General features: G+C 39.3%; 1 protein-coding gene across 1 annotated transcript in view; it reads left to right on the top strand.

Annotated features, from left to right (window-relative positions):
• Positions 1 to 24,252, top strand: part of MINK1 (misshapen like kinase 1) — a 1,658,622-nt gene that overhangs the window by 1,443,151 nt on the left and 191,219 nt on the right. The window lies entirely within an intron of this gene.

Raw genomic sequence — 24,252 nt, forward strand, 5'->3', positions numbered from 1 at the left:
AGATTTTTTTTTTTTTTTTTTTTTTTTTTTAAGAATTTGTTAAATGGGTAGGTGGTCTTGGCATAAGAAAGTCTGGCAGTCTGTTTCATCTGTGGAATTATAGGAGATCGTTGGGCTTATTCCATCGTGCTGACCCAATTAGTGATTCATCCTGACCTTGGTTGATGGGCTAATGGAGGGTTTGTTGGGATAAACAAAACTCAGTGCCTTTGGACAACTGTACTGCCCTTGCTGATTGTTGCTTGGTGCTCCAGCTGCAGTGTAAGCTGAAGGAAATGGCATACGTGTCATGCTAAGTGGCAAGTAGTGGGGGCAGGGGGGGGGGGGAGTGGTCCCTGTTGCATTTTCATGTTTGACACTGGATAAAAGATAAACTAAGGTGTGTGCTTGGCTTTGCATGACATTAAGGCAGTGCTTGATGTCCTGTAGCCATGATGTACTATTGTTTTCAATGTTGCTTTAGGCTACTACTGTGATCCATATTGCAGGGCACATAAAGATGGCTGAATCTCCTTAACTCAGTTAGATTTTTCTGGGATTTGGTAGCAGACTGAGGGATATCCTAAATTTGCATCTAGTAAGTGCAGCAATGGCATTTATGCAAGGCCACAGTGGTACAGTCAGAGTACTGTTGCACCCCCCAGTGCCATCATGTTACTTGGGGCTGGTGCTACTGTCAGCTGCACATATTTTAAGATCTAACTTGGGGGAGGCATTATGCTGTGTTTAACTCTTGTACTTATCCCTTGCCGTGCACATTGCTAAATGTGTCTATTGCTGAGAGAGATGAATACTACTGTCAGCAGATGCTTCGACATCACTTGTTTAGCTATTTGAGTGAGCACCACCCATTTCAATAAATTTTTTCCTGACATTCACATACACACATTTAAAATCTTAAAAGATGTATTTATTTGTGTATTTTCTTTCTGTTGTTGACTGGTTTAGTCATGTTAAGCTTAGCCCTACTTTCAGGAAAAACTCAGTGGCATTAAAATCCATTAATGACATGGGACACTTGTCCAGAACATTGAGGTCAATAAATTTGCCCTGTGACCTTCGGCAAACGTTTACATGGAGTTTATGAAAGGAAGGCTTATGAAAAGGAAGTGTTTCTGGATAAAATTGTGATTTTGTGTTGTAACTATTCTAGAGGGAAAGATGTTTTGAGTTAAATACAATGAAATGTAAGGGGTTAAATGGTCAGAAGAGGTTAAACCGTTTTCTAAAAATGCATACGTACAGAAATAATTTGGAATTGTTTAATTTCTTTCTTTAGATCACGCAGACACACTTTGAGAATGCTGTTTATGCAGCCTGGAAACCCTAAGAAAGCTGATACCAGCTGCAGGTCTTCAGCAGAGTGCAAGGACTCCCTTGTTGGACATCATAGGTCTCTGTGACCTTTTCTGTCCAACATTGGTTCCAGATACCACAGCACATTTCCCTCCCGTTTATGATAAAAGGCAAAGGCTTTGGATAGTATTATCAAAGGGGCTTTTCCTTTGTTGTATTTGAGCTTTTCTGCAACTGTCCGGGTTGCATTCCTCAGTAAAGAGATCAGATGTAGCAAAATGTGACATTTCTTTAAGTCCGTAATCAAGCAGGATCTGGAAAAGATCCATAGCATAGCTTCTGCAGTAAACCTACATGCACCCAGCTGTAATTCTGACTCATATTGTGGTATGAGTTTATGCACACATTTGAGATGGTCCCCTACCATGGTGAGATTATCTCTATCGGGCTACCAGGACTTGAAGACTTTGGTAAGACACTAGCTTCTGCGGCAGAGTGATAAAGCATAACCATATAAACTGATAGCCCAAAGGACACACTGGGGATAGCCATTATCACCAATAATCCTCTCTCTACCTCAACCTCCATTGCTGCCACTTGTACACTGCATCCTGACTGGCTTCCATTTTTCAGCTAAGGTGATGTCATCAGAGTAACAGGCCACTGTTTCTGCCAATCTAGAATGGACCGTGCCCGTGCTCCTTTCCTGCACCATCTAGCTCCTGAACTGCTAGTTAGTCTGTAGTCATGCTTTTATCTTTCCATGCCACCAGTAGCGGCCTGAAACAGAACCGTTATGATTTTTGGATTCTGAGCCTGATCCATTTGGTGTTTGCTACTCTTTCAGTTTTTTTTTTTTTTTTTCTGACTGCTGTAATTGGGATAGTTGGAAGCCGGGTAGCAGTGTTTAGATGCCATTTGCTTATGCATACTTTTGTGCATCCTGTTTGATAGTTGGATACCTAGACAGATGCACAACCCTCAGCTACTCATTGAAATGTTATTCTGTACCTTGGACACCTGTGATTGATAATTCAGTTTGCCCTTGAGTGCTTTGCTGTCTTGCAAAAAGCGACTTAAATTTTAGCAGCAAAACTGACACCTAGTAATAAACATAGCATCCAGCACTGTAATGTTAAAAGAAAAGTGCCATAATTGTGGGACCTAAGATATACAAAAGGGCAAGCCTTGGGAAAGTAAGGCTTACTTGACCCTACTGACCATAACTGCATTATGCCTGGTTTACTACAAAGTTACAGCAGTTGCAGACCATCACAGTCTAATAAACAGATCAATTCAGTGATGTTTTCACCGGGGTGCTGTGCCTCTGTGTAACCCTCATTGGGGTGGTAGATTCCCCCGCACCCCTGATAGCTATACTGTCAACAGTTCAGAGCTAAGGGGAAAATCTAATGGCCTTTTCTCCTAGCTGGTGTAACCTAAGAGTATGTATATTTAGAGGTTGAGGTCATTAAGGCAGAGCTCTCATGAAAGCTATGTAAAATGCTTTTTCTTGAACTAGGTATCACTGTTGAATAACAGTGGAGTATGATGAGAAAGTTAGACTTCAGTAAACCCAACTTTAATGCATCAAACTAGACTGTAATGCAGTCCTCATTAAAAGTGAAAAGTTACAGGAAAAGAATATGAAATACATTTTAAACGGTAAACAGACTGGCCACTTTTGTTATTTTTAATTTGTTATAGAAAGTAATCATTCATATTTGCATTTCTGATATAAATGTAAAGTTCATGTTGTCCATTGGTAGCAGCGTCAGTTGTTGAGGTAATTTTAAATTTCAGTTGCTTCGTTTTCAAAAAAAGGATTACAAGCTGCAACATTTGACCATAAAACCTGCTTTGTAGGCATTTATCAATATTGCACCAGATTTTGCTGCAATGTGCTATGAATAACGATCAGTGGCAATTAATTGTGATGAAGGGAATAGGATCAGCTTTACGTGGAAAGAGATAGTTACAGAAAATTGTTAAAGTAAAAATGAAGTTTGGTTCTTAAGTGTGTCCAAATGAGTTGGTAGAAATGCAAGGTGAATGTTTCATCATGAACGGGGAATATTGGTTCAAAATCCAGTTTTGTGAATAAGTGCAGAAATTGGGTGCACACTTTTTGGTGGTTTGAGGAATTGACTGTTTAAGGGCTCCCTATGGAATGTCTTGAAACAGTTGTTGGAAGAATATATGTTAACCAAGGAGATGATGCTATTAAGGTGGTATATTGATTTAGAATGGTCACAGCAGCCAAAATAGAATTACACGAAAGTGGAAAATATCAACAGAAGGGTATTTCACTAAGTTGGTGATTGTCTGCTTGTTTAGGACTTTAATGTTGGGGAAATAATCCTGTCTGCTATGCAGGTTCACTGCCTGTTACTAAAGTTCTCAGCAGGTCAAAACCAGGTAAATGCAAAAGAGATGACCAATTACTCTAGCATTACTCGGTCCCATGCAAAAGTGAAAAGACAAAAGTCTGAGGTTTCCCATTCTCCTAAAATAATCTTGCTTTGTTTACCTTGGGTAAGTGCACTCATCCAAGTACAGTAATATAGATAAAGCAAGGGATCATTAAAGCAAGGAGGACGTAATTTTCACAAAGGTAAATGGTGCATATGGGGAGAGCAGAGCAATGCTCAAATAGATGACTAAAATAGGTTGGTAGGAATTCTTAACTGTATATTCTAATGCACAAGAGTGAAAAATACCGTTTGTGTTTACAGTGCATGTGCACAGTAATGGAAATTCTCACTGTTATTTTTTCATTGTTTTTGCCATCAGTCTTCACTCCAGCAGGCATCTTAACTGTTACACCAGGCAGGGGTCCATGACCTTCTATTAGTATTTATTTATTTGCCTCATTCCTTACCTTCATGTATGGTTGTTGTATGGGTCGCCACAGCGGAACTCCGGTCCGCTAATGATTGGCAGCAGATTTTTACGTACCGACTTGCATGGTGTTTTATTCAGTTATTTTTTAGACTTCATTTTCTCCTCCATCTCTGCTTTGGTCCCACGTTTATCACCCTTGGTATATATTTTACAATGCTTTCACTACTGCTCTTACTAATGTTTATTGCTCCTTCCACATCTCTCTGATTTCCCCAATATGATACGAGGAAGCCAGTAAAGACGAAAGCATGATTGATGCATCCTAGTGGTGTCCCACACAGCCAGCTGGCTTGCATAACCCTTTCTTTGATAACCCAGATACTCTGCTTTTCATGTTGCTGGAGGTCATTTTTCCACTTTTAGTTATTCATCTACACAGTATTTTGTTATGAGAACTAGGCAATATTTTCATTTTTTATTGTGGCGAGACATACTGATAAAACTGCTGATGTACCCAGTGTAATAGCATTCTTTTGTACAGATATCTCAAAGACTCTATTGGAAAAAACAAGCTACCCTTAGACTGTCATACTTTACTTATTTAGTAAACTGCAGCAGCTCCAAGGCTTACTCCCTCATGCTTTACCTATTTAGCCCCCCCCCCCCAACCAGAGTGTTTTTTGTACGGCTCAGTGGTCTGTAACTTGGGCCTACTAGCCAATCACCTGCTACTCTTTCAGAACAGTATTGACTAACTCTTTTCCCCAGCTCCCCAATATGATCTTTTTTTTTTCAGCCAGTCCATTCTTTTATGGTAAGTCGGTGCATATCCTGACCAGTCCATTTGTCCTAATCAGATCCACTCCCCAAGTTCAGTTTCCTTTTGTGTTTTAGGAATGTATAAGTACATTGAAACTTTGTGGTTCAACTTGGGCCTGAAGAAGCTGTGTTATAGGGCAATAACAATCGTGAAATAAACCTACGGTTACAGACTGCAAACTAGGAGCAGTCGCAGAATCTCCCAAGGTACTAACATCCTACAGGAAAGGTTAACAGACAAATGACTATGCCAAAATCCATGGCTTAAAAACACATTGGTAAGAAATGCCTAATAGTATTCTTTGGGAATTCAGTTATTTTCTGGTTGTGTTCCTAGCAGCTGTTTCAAGTACAGCTAAAGTTGGGGAAAAGGGAATTCAAAAGCTGTACCACTACAGGTTTTAACTGGAATTTCTCCATTGTTTACTGTGATGTAATTTTTTTTCTGACCAGTGCTGGAAATCCAGTACACATCTGATATTGACTTGGATTACATTATTTTGATTGGTGTGAAATTAATTGGGCACACTAATTGATTGTCCACATAACTAGAAACTTTGGCTGTCACAGCATTCAGATATTGAATGCACCTGTAATGGTTCCTCAAAGGTTGTATATCAAGGTTCCAATGAATTGCCAGTGATTTCCAATGTGTTAAAGGACCCCCCCCCCCAGAGCTACAATAAAGAACCCAGACATCCCCAGAATATCCAAAAGGAAACAAAACAAAAGAAAACGCAGAATGCCTCAAGAGCTTACATTGGGAAGAGATTTTCTTAACCATCAACGTGAGATGCAGAGAATCCTAAGGTTTCCATTTCTCAAAGGTCACTATGGGATGTGACCAGACCTGATGAGCTAGAATCATTTTGAAGAAGGCTGATTTATTTCTCATAACTACTAGTGTAGCATAGCAGGAGATTACAACTAATCATGTTGTAATAGTTGCTGGAGTGACTAGTGAATATTACTGAGGTATCTGTGTCAGTAAGTCAAACTATTTAAAATCCCTTTTAATCAGTTTTCTAAGTAGAAGTAAATGTTAACAGTATTGTAAATAAGCTACAAGTAGTAGAACCAGTAAATACTACTGAAGTAGATAATACATTTATAAAAATAAATCTAAAAGTAAAATATAATATACAAGTAATATATAATTCAGTTAATTCTAGAGTAGAATCATGCTCATGTCGATGCATGCATTGATGTATAATTCTAACTTTCCTTTAGTAAAAGTTTTTATGGTAAAGATTCTTAGTTCCTGGATGCTCCTGGTAGAATAGGACATGTTCAGCCCTCAGTTTTAATGTTTTCAAGTGAATCATCTATTCTAAATCTCATTTCTCAAGTAGGCCCTTTTATTCCCTTCCAGGAGTCAATTTATTTAATCAATTCACTGATATGAAATGTGGGTTTACAACTGTATCCGATAGTGTTTAGATCACACTCAGTTTAGTGTTGCTAGAATGTCTCCTAGATACCTCTACGTCAACAGCCTTCCTTCCTCAAGACAGTGTATTCCCTTTACCTTCTGTACTACTTAAATCTGGCCCATTAAAACATGTTCTCAGCAATAAAGTTGCTAAAAATTCTGGTTATATGGCTTATTCCATTGTTAAGGTTCCATTTGCTAGACTCAGTATGAGGAAAAAGACAATCATCTTGCATCAGTTTTGGGTCCCCATCATATTTATCCCTTATCCTTCCAAATTCCTGCCATTTGCTAGGGTGACTTCCACTGGGACATTTATAAGCCTAGCAAAACATTCTGGTTGTATGTTGCAAATTTGTGCCTTAGGATTTAGGGCAAGATTTTATAGGCTGTGTCTCACTGTTAAAGCTATAGCTGCTGCACCTGGGATGTATTTCCTTTTTCTCATGCACTGATCCAGGTTTCTTTTGAATATGGGAAAAGCTCTGCACCATGTGGATGCGGAAGCCTGTTTCAGAGATGGGGATTCTGAGATGCATACCTGTCCCTCCATTGTTTTATTTATGTTGGAATCCAATTTTAAATTAGTCTATCGGTAACTGATGCTATTCTCTTTACAGATATGCAAAAGGTCTGTCAAAGTGTGATCTAAGGATCACCTGTCAACAGTTTGTTGGAAACCAAGTATAGAGAGAGGGCTTTGAGACTGTATGTATAGAACATGCTGTTTATGCCCTGTATTTTTTGTGAGGAACCTGTTTGACATTCCAGTTGTTGCATATGCCTTATCAGGTTTATACAGAAGCTGGTGATGGTGTCAATGATGGGGCCTGTACAGTGGAGCAATGTCTACTTTGGACCTAGATGTCATGCCCTTACTTTAAGTTGAGTGCTTATAAATTGAGTAACAGAATGATTTCCTTACTACTGTACACATGTGTTGGTCAAAAACTAGGTTACTGTCTACATACATATCCAAATCCCTGACTACAGTTTCTACTCTTAGGGGTGTGTTACCAATTTAGGTAATTTCCTATGGTGGCTGACTTCCCAAAGAATACTATTGGGCATTTGTTTATGTGTTTATGTAGGGTTTCTCATATTAGATAGGATGAGCGTGGATGTGAACACACAATCTTGATAAACAAATAGGATTTCATGTTTGACATACACTCACACTACAAATAATTATTGTGGACAAGTGCATGGGTATTTGCACATGATAATTTGAACAAGTATATGAATTTAGATACGGATTCAATAAGTGTTTTGTATTTTTTACATTATAGTAGATTACAGAATTTTTTTAAAAAAAGTAGGGTAGTTTTACAAAAAAATGACAAAAAGTTAGTACTTCTTTCACAAAGCACTTCAAAGTGTTTGACTTGAACACACACATTTTTCATTGGAATGCTTTTTAAACAAACAAAATGTGATAATACACAAAAAATAATGTATAGTTAAGAAAACATTAGCATATAAGGTATTATAAGTTTTTATTTACTGTTTTAAACAGTTTTCATTATTTATGTAAAAAGTCAATTGGTGACATCATTTCCTGTATGTATTATATAAAAGACATGAGCATGAGGGGGCTCATGGTCTTTTTTCTGAAGAAGTTCACGGAAAATAAAGTGAAAGAAAGCGCTAGCTCTTATTGCCTCTATTGTGGATCATTCTACACTTGTTGTCCTTTTATTTATTTCAAAGTTTGTTTTTCGGTTTGTCCGAAGTTTGTACGTGGTTTTCAAGTTTGGACATTGTAGTGGAAGGATGTCCACTGAGGTGACCTCTCAAGACGTATTGTTGGATTTATCTACATACTCCACACCGGAAGGCGAGTCAGTCGCTAGACCATCACAGCCCGGTGAGGATGATACTAATCTAATTGAAACTATCACGAGGATAGTGGAAAGTCATTTAAAGAAAGCAACTGTAGCCCCTGCAGTTTTTGCTAATACTGGTATGGCCGAGCAGACTCTAAAACATAACCCTGCACGAGCACGCACAGTAGAAAGACTGTCTGACAACGCTAGTGTTGTGCGAATGGGTATGGAAGATGGGGAAGAAAATGTTGCAGCTGTTTCTTTAATAACGGGTACGGCTGAGCAGATTTCAAAGCACAACTTTGCACAAGCACGCACAGCAGTAAGATTGTCGGACGACGTTGGTGGTGTGCGACAGAATACGGAAGACGGGGAAGAGAATGTTACGGTTACAACCAACATTTGGGGCTATGTATGCAAAGAAAACACGAATCCATTCAGTGACATCGTTGATAATGGAACACATATTACGAGAAGTGAGTACAACGACGATTTCAATATTTGTAAAAAGTCCATTTTTGAATTAGAGAAAATGGTTTTCAAACACGTTACATTGTGTTTGGAAATACAGTATTTTACTGAATGCATAAAGAGGGAAATTGTCCCACAGGGACTAAGAACAGCTAAATTCCCTAACTGTGTTACACCGGGTGACACTTTGTGCAAGGCATTAATCAAATTATACAATGACACGGGTTTGTCTATGATGAAATTACTGATAAAGCATTATGAGAAAGAGGTTGTACTACTTAGACAAAAAATAAAAGATATGGACGATTTTATTAAAAATGCTAACAGTTACAAACATTTACTGTCTCTTTATAGTGGCATTGAGGCTAAAGCGGACAAGCACCAAGCCACTATAATTAGCAGAAAGCAGAATAAGCTTAGAAGGGACATTAGAGCTTACAACAACAACGTAGCGTATATAAGCACAGAGACTGCTAAAGCAGATTTGAATTTAAAATCTGCAGAAAATGGGGAACAACTAACATTGGTTAGGTGTGTGGAACCGGAAGTTACTGAAGGTGAATCCGGTTCGCATTCAGTACAGACCACCAATGTACATTCAAATATAAATAAAACCAAAGCAATTGACATTTCAAAGAATGATAGAGTCCAAGTGACTACCACAAATTCCAGTTTTGCAGAAGTGGTGAACCAGGGTAATGTACAAGAAGATACCCCTTTTCACCAACACAAACCACAATGGAGAAGGACTACCAGGTGGTACAATTCCACACAGAAAGGAGGGGGGAAACAGAAAAACAAAAGGAAGTGGTAACGCCTCATAACATGGACAAAGAATTCACTTTGAATGTTGTAAATGTCAGTGATGTAGACTTGTCTGAGGAAATGTACAATGTTTTAACAAAAGGTTTCACTTTCATTCCCTCCAACAAAGTGGAGTTGGGTAGATTACTTGTGGACTTTAGGTTATTTTTACGAAAGTTAAACCTGAAGTACATTTTAAAGGATATTAATCAAGGAAATAGACAATGTAAAAATGTACCTAGTAGACCAAGTACCTGTAATCCTCCGTTGATTAACACAATGCATGTTTTTCAACACATTTGTGAGACGGAGTTTAAAAACATGAAAGTAGATGTGGAAAGTAACATGACTGAAGCTGAAACTAAAGCATTAACAGAACTTGCACAAACATCAGAGGTTAGAGTAATGAAGGCCGACAAAGGGGGTAAAATCATAGTTATGAACACTTGTGACTATGAGGAAGCCATACTTGAGATGCTAAATGATACAAATAGTTATCAAAAGGTGACATCAGAACTGATACAAATCAGTTTTAGAAGAATAGACACTTTACTTTTTGATATGTTTTGCCAGGAAGAGTTGGATAGGTCTGACTATGACTATTTATCAATTGATCATCCAAGGATGGCAAAGTTTTTTGGCATACCCAAGTTACAAGTTAGTGCTACAAACATAACTTTTAGACCCATCATTTCGGCCAAGCAGTACAAAACCGAAAACATTTCCATCTGGTTGGATAGTTTGTTAAATCCCATAGCACAAAAGGCTGAGTTCTTTTTAAGAGACTCATGGCATTTGTTAGAAATTTTGGGGAAGCTCGATCTGGCCTGGGAAGAAGTCAGTTTAGCCACCCTGGACGTACGAAGTTTGTACACGTCAATTAGTCAAGAAGAAGGAATAGAATACATGAGGGACTATTTGACACAAAAAAACGAACATCAAGGCAGTTCGAGTGAACACAATATGTTCCTTGATGGAATTAGTTCTTGACAACAATTTCTTTTCCTTCGACAATACTTACTACAAGCAAACTTCTGGGGTAGCAATGGGGGCCAGAGTAGCACCGGCCTTTGCAAATATAGTAATGGCAAATTGGGAGCAGATTCACTTAAAAAACCATCCCAATTTTGACAAAGTCAAACTATATTTGAGATACATTGATGATTTGTTCTTTGTTTGGGCAGGTGAAGAGAGTGAATTTCTTGACATGACAAAAGATTTGAATGACACCACCAATTTTTTGTATTTCAAACATAGTGGCTATGGTAAGGATATAAACTATCTTGATCTTAATCTAAAGATAAACTCCACCAACGGTCAAATAGAGAGTAGGATATACAGGAAGGCTTGTTTTGCAAATCAATATTTGCACAAGGACAGCCTCCATCCCAATCATATGAAAAACAATGTCATCAAGGGCCAGATGATAAGATTGAGTAGACTCACATCAGAGGATAATGTTTTCAAGGAAGAACTCGTTACGTTGAGGAAGTTATTTTTGGCCAGGGGTTACAAAAGCAACAAATTGAAAAAGTTGGAACATCAGGTTATAAAGTTAAGGGACAATGTAGCCAAACCTATACTGTTTTCACTAGATCAGGCAGTTGGTGCTCCTGTCATTTTAAGAGCTACCAAAGAAAGTAATGGAAACATGAACGAGTTTTGTACAGCATTTCCACTACCAATTTCTAATGAAATTTGGTACATCAAGAGTATCATAGAAAAGAATTGGAACATAATTTTAGGAAACAAGGATTTAACAGAAACATTAGGGATTAGACCGAGGTTTACATACAAGATGGTAACAAATGTCAAACAAATCTTGGAGGTCACAAATAGGAGGATTGAGAAACCAACTAGAGGGATTAGTTCCAAGAAAGGAAGTTTTTCATGTAAAGATTGCAGACAATGTAGATTCATCAGCAACACTTCATTTGTGACTTTGAAGCACATGAAAAGAACTTTTTGGGCTCATGGTTATTTCAACTGCCATAGTGATCATGTAGTCTATTTAGCTTCATGCTGTTCATGTGACAGTTTCTACGTTGGTAAAACCATTAGGGTTTTGAAACGTAGAATTTACGAACACACATTGGCTATTAAGAACAAAGATAGGAACAATTCATTAGCAAGACACGCATTGGTGTGCGAGGAATTCAAGAAATTTGAGTTTTTCGTACTAGATCAGGTTGAAAAGGGTGTTTTCAAAGGAGATGTCAACAACACATTGGAGCAAAGGGAAACATTGTGGCAACTAATATTAGGAGCGGATCGTTCACCAGGTTTGAACGAATCCATAAACTTGAAATGCTTCCTGTTATATAAATAAATTTCAAATGGACCACTTGCTAGTTCATCAATCTAAGTCAGCAGAGGCCAAATATTTCCAAGGCATACAGAGTCCGTTACGGCATAGTCAGGTACCGTCAGGACACTGCAGTCCATGACCAAAGGAACTTGGAAAATGGAACAACACATTTTGATAGGAAGGCTAGAGGAGATTTTTAGACAGGAGAGCTTTGGGTCAGATACATCTGGGTTCAGTCACTTGGGCCAGTTACATTTAATTTGAAACAAATAGGGTAGATGGTTCATCAAATGGTACTTTGGTACCTTTTCTACACCCACAATCCATTCAGTGACAAGGCTATATGCCGACTAGGGACATGAGATCAAGTTAGCCTATAAATTGTGGGCCAGTATCATTCGAGTTGGGTTAACGTATTATGGTCATTTATCTCATCAGCACCATGATGTGAGTTGAGTGTCAATTTATGGACCGGCAAATTACGGAGATAGGGAGAGTTTCAACGTGTGTTTATGTAGGGTTTCTCATATTAGATAGGATGAGCGTGGATGTGAACACACAATCTTGATAAACAAATAGGATTTCATGTTTGACATACACTCACACTACAAATAATTATTGTGGACAAGTGCATGGGTATTTGCACATGATAATTTGAACAAGTATATGAATTTAGATACGGATTCAATAAGTGTTTTGTATTTTTTACATTATAGTAGATTACAGAATTTTTTTAAAAAAAGTAGGGTAGTTTTACAAAAAAATGACAAAAAGTTAGTACTTCTTTCACAAAGCACTTCAAAGTGTTTGACTTGAACACACACATTTTTCATTGGAATGCTTTTTAAACAAACAAAATGTGATAATACACAAAAAATAATGTATAGTTAAGAAAACATTAGCATATAAGGTATTATAAGTTTTTATTTACTGTTTTAAACAGTTTTCATTATTTATGTAAAAAGTCAATTGGTGACATCATTTCCTGTATGTATTATATAAAAGACATGAGCATGAGGGGGCTCATGGTCTTTTTTCTGAAGAAGTTCACGGAAAATAAAGTGAAAGAAAGCGCTAGCTCTTATTGCCTCTATTGTGGATCATTCTACACTTGTTGTCCTTTTATTTATTTCAAAAACTATTGGGCATTTCTTACCAATGTGTTTTTAAGCCATGGATTTTGGCACAGTCATTTGTCTGTTAACCTTTCCTGTAGAATGTTAGTAACTTGGGAGATTCTGTGACTGCTCCTAGTTTGCAGTCCTCTGCAAACTTTGTAAGCTAGAGGCCCTTGGCATTGCATTGACGTCCAAGACGTAGATACTCCAAAGTCAGGTAGTCAAATAAAGGCTGGAATGCCACCAGACAGTAAAATGTAAAAGAAAAGAGATTCTCCAGTGAAAGAATGTACCAGTCTAAAAACATAACCCACTGGAGCAAGGAACTGGCAAGTGAAAATGTGCTTTATCAACCTGTCCGTTGAAAAACATGAATATTAAAACAGTGAGATGGAAAACGTATCATAACCAATAGTATCATGAAAAAGGTACACACCTCTCTGACATTTAAATATTAATGTTCAAGTGGCTGAGACCTAAGAACTGGCTTCAAAGACATGTTCATTCAGCGCTGGAAACATATTTCCTTTCAAAAGAAGTACCCATTTCATTTCCATCTTTTCAGTGGTATTAAAGTCCCCACCCTTCAAACTTTCAGACACTAAGTCTAATACGAGAAACTTATAAACTGTGCTTGCTCCCATTCTGTAGAACATGTTGAGCTAATGCACTCGTATTTTTCTGATTACGCATGTCCCCTTTATGTTCTAAAATCCTTTCTTTAAACATTCTATTGGTCTCCCAGCCGTAGAAAGCTTCATACATTATGCATTTAATGTAATATATTAAATTCTTCGTCTTACAATCGGAGTAAAAATCAAAATCAAAACTAATTTCTTGCTTAGTCTGTGAGTGTACCAGAGAGGTACAACTCTCAAGTATATTGACGAGCCTTTACATAGTCTACACTGAAATGTCCCACATCTACTTGATGCATCAAAAGGAGTCTGTTCAAAATTCTTACAACTGTTACTTTAGCAAAACATTATTTCTAAATAGGTGTAACATCAGGGATAGCTTGAAAATTTGCTGTGATTAACTTCGATAGTAGAACAGGGTTTGCATTGGCATGCATTAAGACATCAGTACATTCTGCAGAATTCTCACAGCCCCTACCCCCAGTGTCTCAGCACAATAAACATGGATGAAATGAAAGCAAAATAAAACATAGTCATAACATTAAAAAAAACAATGTGCTTATGAGCAAACAAATATGCTAGAATAACAGATTGTGCAGTAAAATGCATTGCGTAACCCCACATGTTTTAATGAAGAGACAAATACCAGGCAAACAGCTTAATGTTGCGCAACATTCTCACAGCCCATAACCCCACTACCATCCTCTCAGCACAATAATTCCAGACAAAGCAATGATCATAGAACAAAAGCGTACCATAAGGGATAGTTGTAAACATTGCTGGTATAAATAGTACTAGTATAACAGGGTTTGCATTAGTATACATTAAAACAGTAGCTGTACATTGTACAACATTTTCACAGCCGCTAACTCCCCTCACAATTTCTCGGCACAATAATTCTGGACAGAGCAAAAAATTATAACAAAGGTGTAGCATCAGGCATAGTTGTAAACATTGCCAGTATACACAAAACATACTAGCAAGATAGGGTTTGCATTGGTATACATTAAAACATCTGTACATTCTGCCGCATGCTTACAGCCACTATCCCCCACTACCAATGTTTCAGCACAATTGTACATAAAACAAAAATGCATTAATGAATATTCTTATGCAAGACTAGCTAAAAAACCCCATCAAATCTAGACATTAATTACAGACAAGCCTTCCTTTCTTGATCTCTTAGCAGAAGAATTCTAGATAAAGGTAAACTAAAGTTGCTACCCCCCAAGTCATCTTAGCATAAGAACTTTGCAGAAAAAAAGTTGTACAGTCCTCTCCCTAGGTTTCCTTGCACTATACCTTTTCTGTAGTTGATATAAGGCCGCTACTAATCCTCTGCTTGCTTCTCCTACACACAGACCAAAACCAGTTCAGACCTTATAAATTGCCCTCAAAAGGACAGTCAGTTTTTCAGATCTTTTAGAAATTGCCCATCTGTCCTTATGCCATACCTCTCAACCTCTTAGTGTGACAAATCTGGACAAAACCAAAAAATAATTTATTTACATTTGTTTACCAGGAAATTCCGACTGGACGCAAGTCCTTTTTCAGCGGATGCCCAATGAGAAAAGCTCCACATCATGTACATGATAGAGATACAAAGTTGCTGCATTAGTAAACAACATTACAGGTTGTTGGCTTTAATACAGTAACAAGATATTGATTATCAACAGTATATTTATTTATTTATTTATTTTATTTTATTTTACATTTGTTGACCGGGATAGTCCGTCTGGATACATGTCCATTTTCAGCGGAGGCCCGGGGAGAAAAGCTCCACATTGACAGTACTTCATTTATATTAATACAGGTTACATATATATTCAATTGATTATAATACACAGAGCAAAAAAGAGAAAAAAAAAAAAAAAAAAAAAAAACAAGCAAATATATGCAATAATAAATAGAAAAAACTTCTTCTTCGTGATAGTAACAGGGAAAGAACATCTTGTTAAACCTTAGGTATTCCATTTTTGACATAGAGAATTTCGAGAGTGGGGGGTTAGTCTGGTTTGGAACATTGGCAGAGCCATTGGGTTTTAAAATGGAGGAATAGATTTTTCTTGAATTTGCTTTGGGAGGTGGCACTGGTGAGTTGGGGAGGAAGGGAGTTCCATATTTTACCAATGGAATTGGCAAAGAGAGAGTCACCCCCTAAATTACAAGATTTGACCATTTGAACAAGTAGCCTATTTGATGAGCGCAGACTATTTAGGTTTGAGTAGGGGGTGATTAGGTTACTCAGTGCAGGAATGGTGTCAGGTTGAGTGAGAATTTTGAATGCAACTATTAGTTGGTTCTGCTGGAGTAGATTTGGTAGCTCTATCCAACCAAGGTTATGTAGGTTAATGCAATGATGGGTTTTATAGGGCAAGCCAGTGGCAAATCTAGCAATATGGTTATAGCAACAAGTAAGTTTGTTTAGGTCAGATTTGTGAAGGTTAGTGAGTATGGGAGAGGCATACAAGAGGGAGGAAAGGAGCTGTGACTGGGCAATGGCCACTTTTGCCCTGGAAGTCAGAAAGGATTTTATTCTATATAGGGACCCCAGTTTCCTATTTACTGTTTTAACAGTTTGGTTGATGTGTAGGTCAAATCTAAGTTTATTGTCAATGGTAACGCCCAGGAGCTTAGTATTAGTGTCCGGGGTAATAATGGTCCCAGTTTTGGATTGAATCGAAAAGGGTGTAGCGATAGGTTTATGGGTGGGATGGAAAAGTAATAGTTTGGTTTTCTTTGGATTGAGGATCAGATGACGACCTGACAACCAGTCTTCTACTGTGGTGAAACAGTCTTGGGTTTTGGATAGCAGATTAACTGGTGATTTGTCGGTACAAATTAGTGTCGAGTCGTCTGCATATTGGATACAAGAGTTGTCTGGAATGATTTTGTAGAGATCATTAATGAAAATAGAAAAGAGAAGAGGTCCCAGAATGGAACCTTGGGGGACCCCTACGGAATTAGGTAAGAGGGTGGAGAGCTTATTTTGCCAGAGCACAGCTTGTTGCCTGTCACAGAGGTAGGCATGAAACCAATCCAGTGTTTTGTTATCTAGATAGAGAGTTTTTAGAGTGTTATGAAGTAGTTGGTGGTTGACCATGTCAAAGGCCTTAGATAAGTCCAAAAAGAGTGCGGAAGATATTTTTTTGTCATTCTTATTATGGTTTATAGTGTCCGAGAAAGAGAGAAGGGCGGTGGTGGTACTGTGTTTGGGTCTGAAACCATGTTGCGAACTGGCTAGGAGATTGCTCTGGGTTAGGTAATATACTAGTTGTTTGTGTATACATTTTTCCATGATTTTGGCGAGTGGTGACAATATGGCTATTGGCCTGTAATTTGATAGCTCAGTGGATGTGCCCCCTTTATGTAGAGGGATTACATGAGAGATTTTCCATATTGAGGGGATAGTGGATTCAGTTATGGTACGGTTAATTAGGATAGAGATGGGGTAAGCTATAACCTCTGCAGCTTTTTGTAGATATTCTGCTGGGAGAAGGTCTGCAGAGAGGGTGGTTGGCTTTAATTTCTTCAGTAGGGATCGGATAAAGGAAGTGGGAACTGGTTGTAAGAAGAAGGAGGGCATAGTCATAGGTAACGAACTTAATGTGGGGGAGTTGGTGGCAGGTTGCTGGTCAACTAAAGATTTGATAACATTGATAAAGAAAGTATTAAACGTGTGGCCACTTCTTCTGGGCTTTTATCATTTAGATCTACTGGAGTTGGAGTAGAGGACTTACCTGGATGGAGCAGATTATTTAGACCCCAAAATTTTTTGGGATTGCTTTGATGTTTATATTGTAGTTGATAGTAATAGTTTTTTTTGTCAAGTAAAATGGATTTTTTTGTCTCATTTCTTAGTTGTTGGAAGTTAATGCGATCTAGGGGTGCTTTGGTAGCACGCCATTTATCCCAGGCTTTATTTCTAAGTTTAATTTTGAAAGTAGAGTCTTTTGTTAGCCATGGTGCTACCTGGTTTTTGGTTTTGACTAACCGTATTGGGGCATGAGAATTGAGTATGTTTAAAAACGTGGAGTTAAAGTTTGTTACTGCCTCTTCTAGGGGGAGGTACTTAAGAGTTGACCAGTTACATGATTGTAGATCAAGTTGGAATTTAGTTAGATCAAAGTGTTTAGTGTTCCTGATTGACCTGTACACTGGCAGGTTGTTTCTTCCTTCTTTGTTTTTTTCTATATAGGTTATAAGGTGATCACTGATATCATTTGGAAGGGTCCCGGACATATATGTATGGGGATGACTATTTATGAGTATCCAGTCTAGGATACTTTCTTTTGTTTGGTGTTCCCAATTCTGGTGGGGGAGGTAATAATCTGTGAGAAGCCATGGAGATTTATAAGGGTAGGATTTATCTCTGAGTTACATTGATTCCAGTCTATGTTGATGTCGCCCAGAATTATAGTTTCTTGGGGGTAGTTATTAGTAAGCCAGTTTAGAATGTCCTCAAGAGTGTCAGAGTTGTTACCAGGAGGGATATAGGTCACAATTAGGTTAATGCTTTTTTCCTTATTCAGTTGTAGTTTTAGGGCAGTTAATTCTGCATTAGCGATTTGGGGTGGTTGGGTGGGGTTCAAAGTAATGTTGAGTGTATTTTTGAAAAGTACAGCAATACCACCTCCTTTTTTTTGGGGGCGGTCGGTCCTGTATATGTTATAGCCAGGCGGTATGATCTCATTGTCCTTGGTCACTGGTTTAAGCCAGGTTTCTGTCAGGCACAGAATGTCGGGGAGGTGGGTAGCTAAAAGAGCATGTAGGTTATGAATCTTATTATTTAGGCTTCTTATATTGAGGTGGCAGATTAGGAAGGAGTTAGGAGATCTGGGAAGTAGAGATGGGCTTTTGGGGTTTGCAATTGTTGGGGTCCCGGGTTGGGGTGGATGTCCCCATCTTTAGTAATATTCTTTCTTAGGTATTCTAGTAGTTTCAAGAGCTTAAGTATAATTTTATCAGCATGTTTGTATTTGTGAAGGTTCATTTTCAGTTTGTTGTAGTGGTGATGAGTGTTATACTGTATTTTACTGGTTAGATAGTAAGTAGAGAGGGTGGTGCTGAATGGGGTTAAGGGAGTACACGTTTGGTACTTAGGATAGTGAAATCCTGTGTACAACTGGCCCTCATATATAGTTAGCAGGTATAGTGAAATAAAGACTAGTAGAGTAAGGGGAACAATTTTTGTGGCTGGCTTCATGGTCAAAGGTATGGGAGACTTCATAATGTTTAAGGTATTTGTGGGTGGCTATACGATATGTAAATATGGTTGGAGGAGGATGGGGAGAAAGACAGGGTGAATTGTATGGCTATAGATAGAAGTGGGTGTGGTTAGTTGGGTATAAAAGTAGGAGTACTGGGGGCGGGTGGGATATGGGGGCAGGGCGGGGCGCGAAGCGAGCCCGAGCGTAGCGAGGGTGAGCAGAGCAGGGTTAATTCCACCCTACACTGACCAAAGGCAGGTAAAACAATAGGTATTTTGGCTCCGTTTATTTTTTTTTTTCTTTTGGTGGTAACTCAAGATTTGTTCTAATTGTGAGCCAGCTTAACAAATAAATCGTCAGTTTAGGTGGTGTACTGCTGTATTAGGAAGCTAGTACGCATGTTTAGGAGGGGGTTACTAAAGATATTATCAGGTTTCAGTAATTGAGAAAACAAATAGACCTTGTCCGTAAATTTAGCTTCTTAGACTAGGTCTTTTCCGAGCTTTCAGCTCACGTACTGCTGCCCTCCTGTCGGCGCGTCCTGGTGAGGGTGGCTAGGGGATATTATTGGGTAGAACCTAAGAAAAACACATAAAATAGAGCTTGTGTTCAATCACAATTCCTATGCTGTATTTTAACACAGCGTATGCTACAGTCGAGTTAGACAGTGAATACCAACTAGAATGGTTAGAGGTCTGGGTAATTATACATTGCCAATACAAACGAGCAGAAAATTGCAATGCTTGTAAATGAAACACAGCAAACTTATCAGTGTATTCTAAATCTCATATCAGCGAACTAAGTCATCAAACTAGTACCCAAATGTTTGTCACCAAAATATACACAACAGTAATAGCAGAAAATTGAGAATTCTAAGACACGCTAAATATGCTGGTCGGATGGTGTAAATTATCCTGATAAGCACCATTCAACTATAGTAGTTATGCGATCCAACATCACAAAAATGGTAGTGCGTTGATACTGCATTAATATGATCACTTTCAGTAGTTAGTTAGATATAAATGTAGTTCTTTCCTATCTTGTAGTACAGTTTAGTAGGTAAATGCTAGCATGATGATCTCGCTAACGCTAAGCATGTGCAAGTCCCAGCAATGTTGTTTACTCTGAAACCAGGTTAAAACTGTAAGCATTAATCTAGGTAAGCAACAGCATTGACTACTACATCTTATGCAACAGAGACATACAGAAATATGAAAGGATATCAGCAGATATACACAGAAATGTAGAATGTGCTGACTTTAAACGTTACATACCCCGTAAAAGCGCTAGGCTCTTGACTTCTATAACACAGCAGTGGATTTAAAAATGGCGGTCATTCAGTGAGATAAGAAACCTCGCTTGCGTCAGAGGCGGGGTTAATTCCACCCTACACTGACCAAAGGCAGGTAAAACAATAGGTATTTTGGCTCCGTTTATTTTTTTTTTTCTTTTGGTGGTAACTCAAGATTTGTTCTAATTGTGAGCCAGCTTAACAAATAAATCGTCAGTTTAGGTGGTGTACTGCTGTATTAGGAAGCTAGTACGCATGTTTAGGAGGGGGTTACTAAAGATATTATCAGGTTTCAGTAATTGAGAAAACAAATAGACCTTGTCCGTAAATTTAGCTTCTTAGACTAGGTCTTTTCCGAGCTTTCAGCTCACGTACTGCTGCCCTCCTGTCGGCGCGTCCTGGTGAGGGTGGCTAGGGGATATTATTGGGTAGAACCTTGTCCGTAAATTTAGCTTCTTAGACTAGGTCTTTTCCGAGCTTTCAGCTCACGTACTGCTGCCCTCCTGTCGGCGCGTCCTGGTGAGGGTGGCTAGGGGATATTATTGGGTAGAACCCCGTAAAAGCGCTAGGCTCTTGACTTCTATAACACAGCAGTGGATATACAATACAATACAATACAATAATTGTTGCAAGTTAAGATAGTTTCTTGTCGTTTATAATAGTAACAAAGTTGTCAGACAAGATGTTAAAGTATGTAAAGACAATTAGCTGTTTCTGACTGTGGTTAGTAGTGGCAGTAGTGTAGTTGGGTTAAGAGTCTAGTGGGGGGGGTAAGGGGGGGTAGTCTGGATTAGAACAAGGACAAAGCCAGTGCATATTTAAGTGGAATTTGAGCGCAGTCTTGAAAAGGCTGCTGGAAGGTAGAGTAGTTATAGAGGGTAGAAGATTGTTCCAAAATTTAGATATGGTACATGAAAATATGGCTTCTCCTGCTGAGTTTTTGGGTTTGATAACAGTGAGTTGATTTTTGTTGCTTGATCTTAGGGGCCTAGTGGGGGTGATAGGGTTGGAGAAGGGTTTGAAGGGATGCTAAGGGGGTGGTTAATAAGTTTGAGAGTGGGTGAGTTGATTAAAGTGAAGGAGTTGTGGGAGTTCTAGCCAATTTAGTTCTTTAAGGGAGATGCAGTGATGGTTGCGGTAGGAGGTTCCAGTGGCAAATTTAGCAATTTTGTTGTAACAAGCATCCAGCTTGTGCAAAACAAGTGAAGCGAGATACTGGTAGCAAGCCAATAAGGAGAAAATTGCCAGCAATCCACAAAACGAAACACACTGCTTCCAGTATTCCAAAATGTAAAGTTCCTTCACAAGAAGCACAGAATACAAAGCACAGTTTGTGAATCTTATTTAAATACATGATACCCCACCCCCTAATTTGCTTAATTAATTACAACTTACTCATAAGTAACATATAGTGCTTTGTATTCTGATGAAGTTCGTTGGCACGAACGAAACCTAGGTAAATAATCCACCACGTTTTTGGTTCAATAAAGAGCTGTTTTTACGCTGGCAGTGTGCTTCTTGTGAAGCAACTTTACATTTTGGAATATAGGAAGCAGTGTGTTTCGTTTTGTGGATTGCTGGCAATTTTCTCCTTATTGGCTTGCTACCAGTATCTCGCTTCACTTGTTTTATCCGTTGGTGTTTGTATTTGGATCCAGCTTGTGTAAGTCTAAGGTTGGTAGGTATGGGGGATGCATAGAGTAGGGTGGAGATTAGTTGGGAATTGGCTGTAGAGATTCTAGCCGCTTTGGTTACGAGTTGGCGGCTTTGATATAATGCACCAAGTTTCTTGTGAACTTTTTTTATTGTAAGAGATATGTGGGTGTCAAGTCTAAGTTTGTTTATTTCCACACTAAGTAATTTTGTGTGTTCTGATGGAGAGATGATGGTATTGTCTTTGGCAAGAATGTTGAAGTGGGGGCGGGGTGATTTTGAGTGGCTTTGGAAGGTTGTAACAGGAGAAGATGTTCTTCATTCCACATTGCTGCAGTCCTAACCATTGGGGTAGTCCGCTGTCCAGTCGGCCCGAATACCAAAGTATATGGCTGACGTCGGTCAAGGCGCATTAGACTGACGTCAGGACGTCAGGGTACTAATGCGCATGACCGACGTCATATCCCCAGTCTTTTTTGCCGCATGGTCCGATGCAGAAGCAGTTTTGCGAGTGCAGGTTGGCGTTCTGAAATATTTCCGAAGTCGGAGTTTCAGACCGAATCAAAGTTGGCTAAGTACCCCGTTGGGGAACATTTTGTTTTTTTCTTGCCTCAGTATTTAACCGGATGTCAGAAAAAGTGAATAACTGTATTTCTTGTGGGAAGCAGATACCTCATAGGGATTACCATACTTTGTGTATACCTTGTTTAGGGCCTGAGCACGACGTTGTTGGTTGCCGCTCTTGTGCTAGATTTAACAAACGCACTATTAAGAGAAGGTTAGACTGTGCCAGGTTAGTGTTTGGGAAGCGTTGTAATTACAAAATGCCGCCGGATGCTCCGCCGCCCGCTTCGCCCAAAAAGCGCAAGGACAAAACAGCAAAGCCTAGGGTTGATGAACCGGCAGTCCCGGACGTCGGTTCTTTAGAAGGCTCAGTGGAGCCAGAGGTTTTGCCAGGAGTTTCTTTGGAGTCTCAGGCAGAGACTTTACTGTTACAGGATGTGCCCTCTCAGGAGGTAGGCCAGGCTGAGGGGGCTTCTCAGGTAACTGTTCTTCCCTCTCTTCCCAAGGTAGTTAGAGCTTCTCCTACTGTTTCCAAAACTTCTTTGAGAGGTAGGCCCAGTTCAGCTTCAGTGGGGGCTTCTCCTAGCACTTCAGGTTCTGTGCCTAAGAAACATATGCTTAAAATGGCAGAAGATTTAATTACTATGATTAGAGGCTCTATGCCCCCTCCTGATAAGAGGCCTAGGGTGGAACCTGAGTTTGAGAGTTTTGAACGGTGTTCAGAGGCTTCTGAGTCTTCTGTGGAAGACTTGCAGGAGTATCCTCCTTATTCTGATTCTGATGTGGATGATTCCACTCCTACCGCTTCTCCTCCTGAGGATTTCTCATTTTCAGAGACTCTGCATTCCATGAGGGAGCACTTTAAATGGGAAGGCCAAGATTACTCTGATTCCAGGAAAAGGCTTAGGGAATTCTTATTTTTACCCCAGCATAGGCCCTTAGCTATACCTCCTGTGTTGAATGTGGTGGAAGATGTTTTGCAGAGGCTTCCCTGAACCCTGATTCTTTGCCTCCTGCCCCTGTTAAGCCTGATAGGTACTATAGGGTGCCTGAAGCTCATAAGTATCTGTTTAAGAGTCCTAGGGCAGACCCGGAAACTGTTTCTCAGGGGCCTAAGGGTGTTAAGGCCTCTGTTGTTAAAAATCCTGTTCCCACTGATAAAGAGGCAAGGGCTTTGGATAGGTGGGGAAAGAAAGTGTATACTTCTTCCACTTTAGCCATGAGAGCGTTGAATTGTCAGTTTCACATGCTAAAATATCAAAATTATCTCCTTTCACAATTGAAATCTAAGGTGGATGCTTTGGCGGAAGGTATAGAGTGTAAAGAGTTGCTGGATTTAGTTCATGTGTCTGAACAAGTGGGTAAGCATTCTTTGCAATGTGGTTTTGATGCTGTGCAGGCCTCCTCGAGGGTGGCTGCCACTAGTTCTGTTCTTCGCAGGCATGCCTGGTTGAGGGATCAGAATTTAGCAGAGCATGTTAAGACTAGGATTTTGGATGCTCCTTTACAGTCTGATGTGTTATTTGGTTCGCCTGTGGAAGCAGTTTTAAAGAAAATGGAGGACAAAGCTAAGTCTATGCAAACTGTTAAAGATTTTTTGCAGGTGCAGCCACCGAAGTTTAGTAGAAATTGGCCTACTAAGGGATGGACATATCCTGCTTATGATTCCCAGTCTAGGGGTAGGTCTAGACGGGGTAGGGGCAGAGCTCAAGGTTCTTTTAGGCCTAGAACAGGGGGTTCACCTGCTCAGACTTCTGGTGAGGGCAGGGGTCAGTCCTTTCGTAAACAGACCCAATGACCTGCCTTTTCAGCTGCCAGTAGATTCTCGTCTGGCAGCTCCTTTGGGAGGAAGACTGTCTCTTTTCAAAGAAAATTGGGATTTAATCACTCAAGACAGATGGGTGTTGGATATCATTCACCACGGTTACAGGTTTTATTTCCATACATTGCCCCCTTTCAAAGGCATGCCAGACGTTCC

Source organism: Protopterus annectens, chromosome 7.part0, assembly GCF_019279795.1.
Source record: "Protopterus annectens isolate FY-2018-M chromosome 7.part0, PAN1.0, whole genome shotgun sequence".
NCBI lineage: Eukaryota > Metazoa > Chordata > Ceratodontiformes > Protopteridae > Protopterus > Protopterus annectens.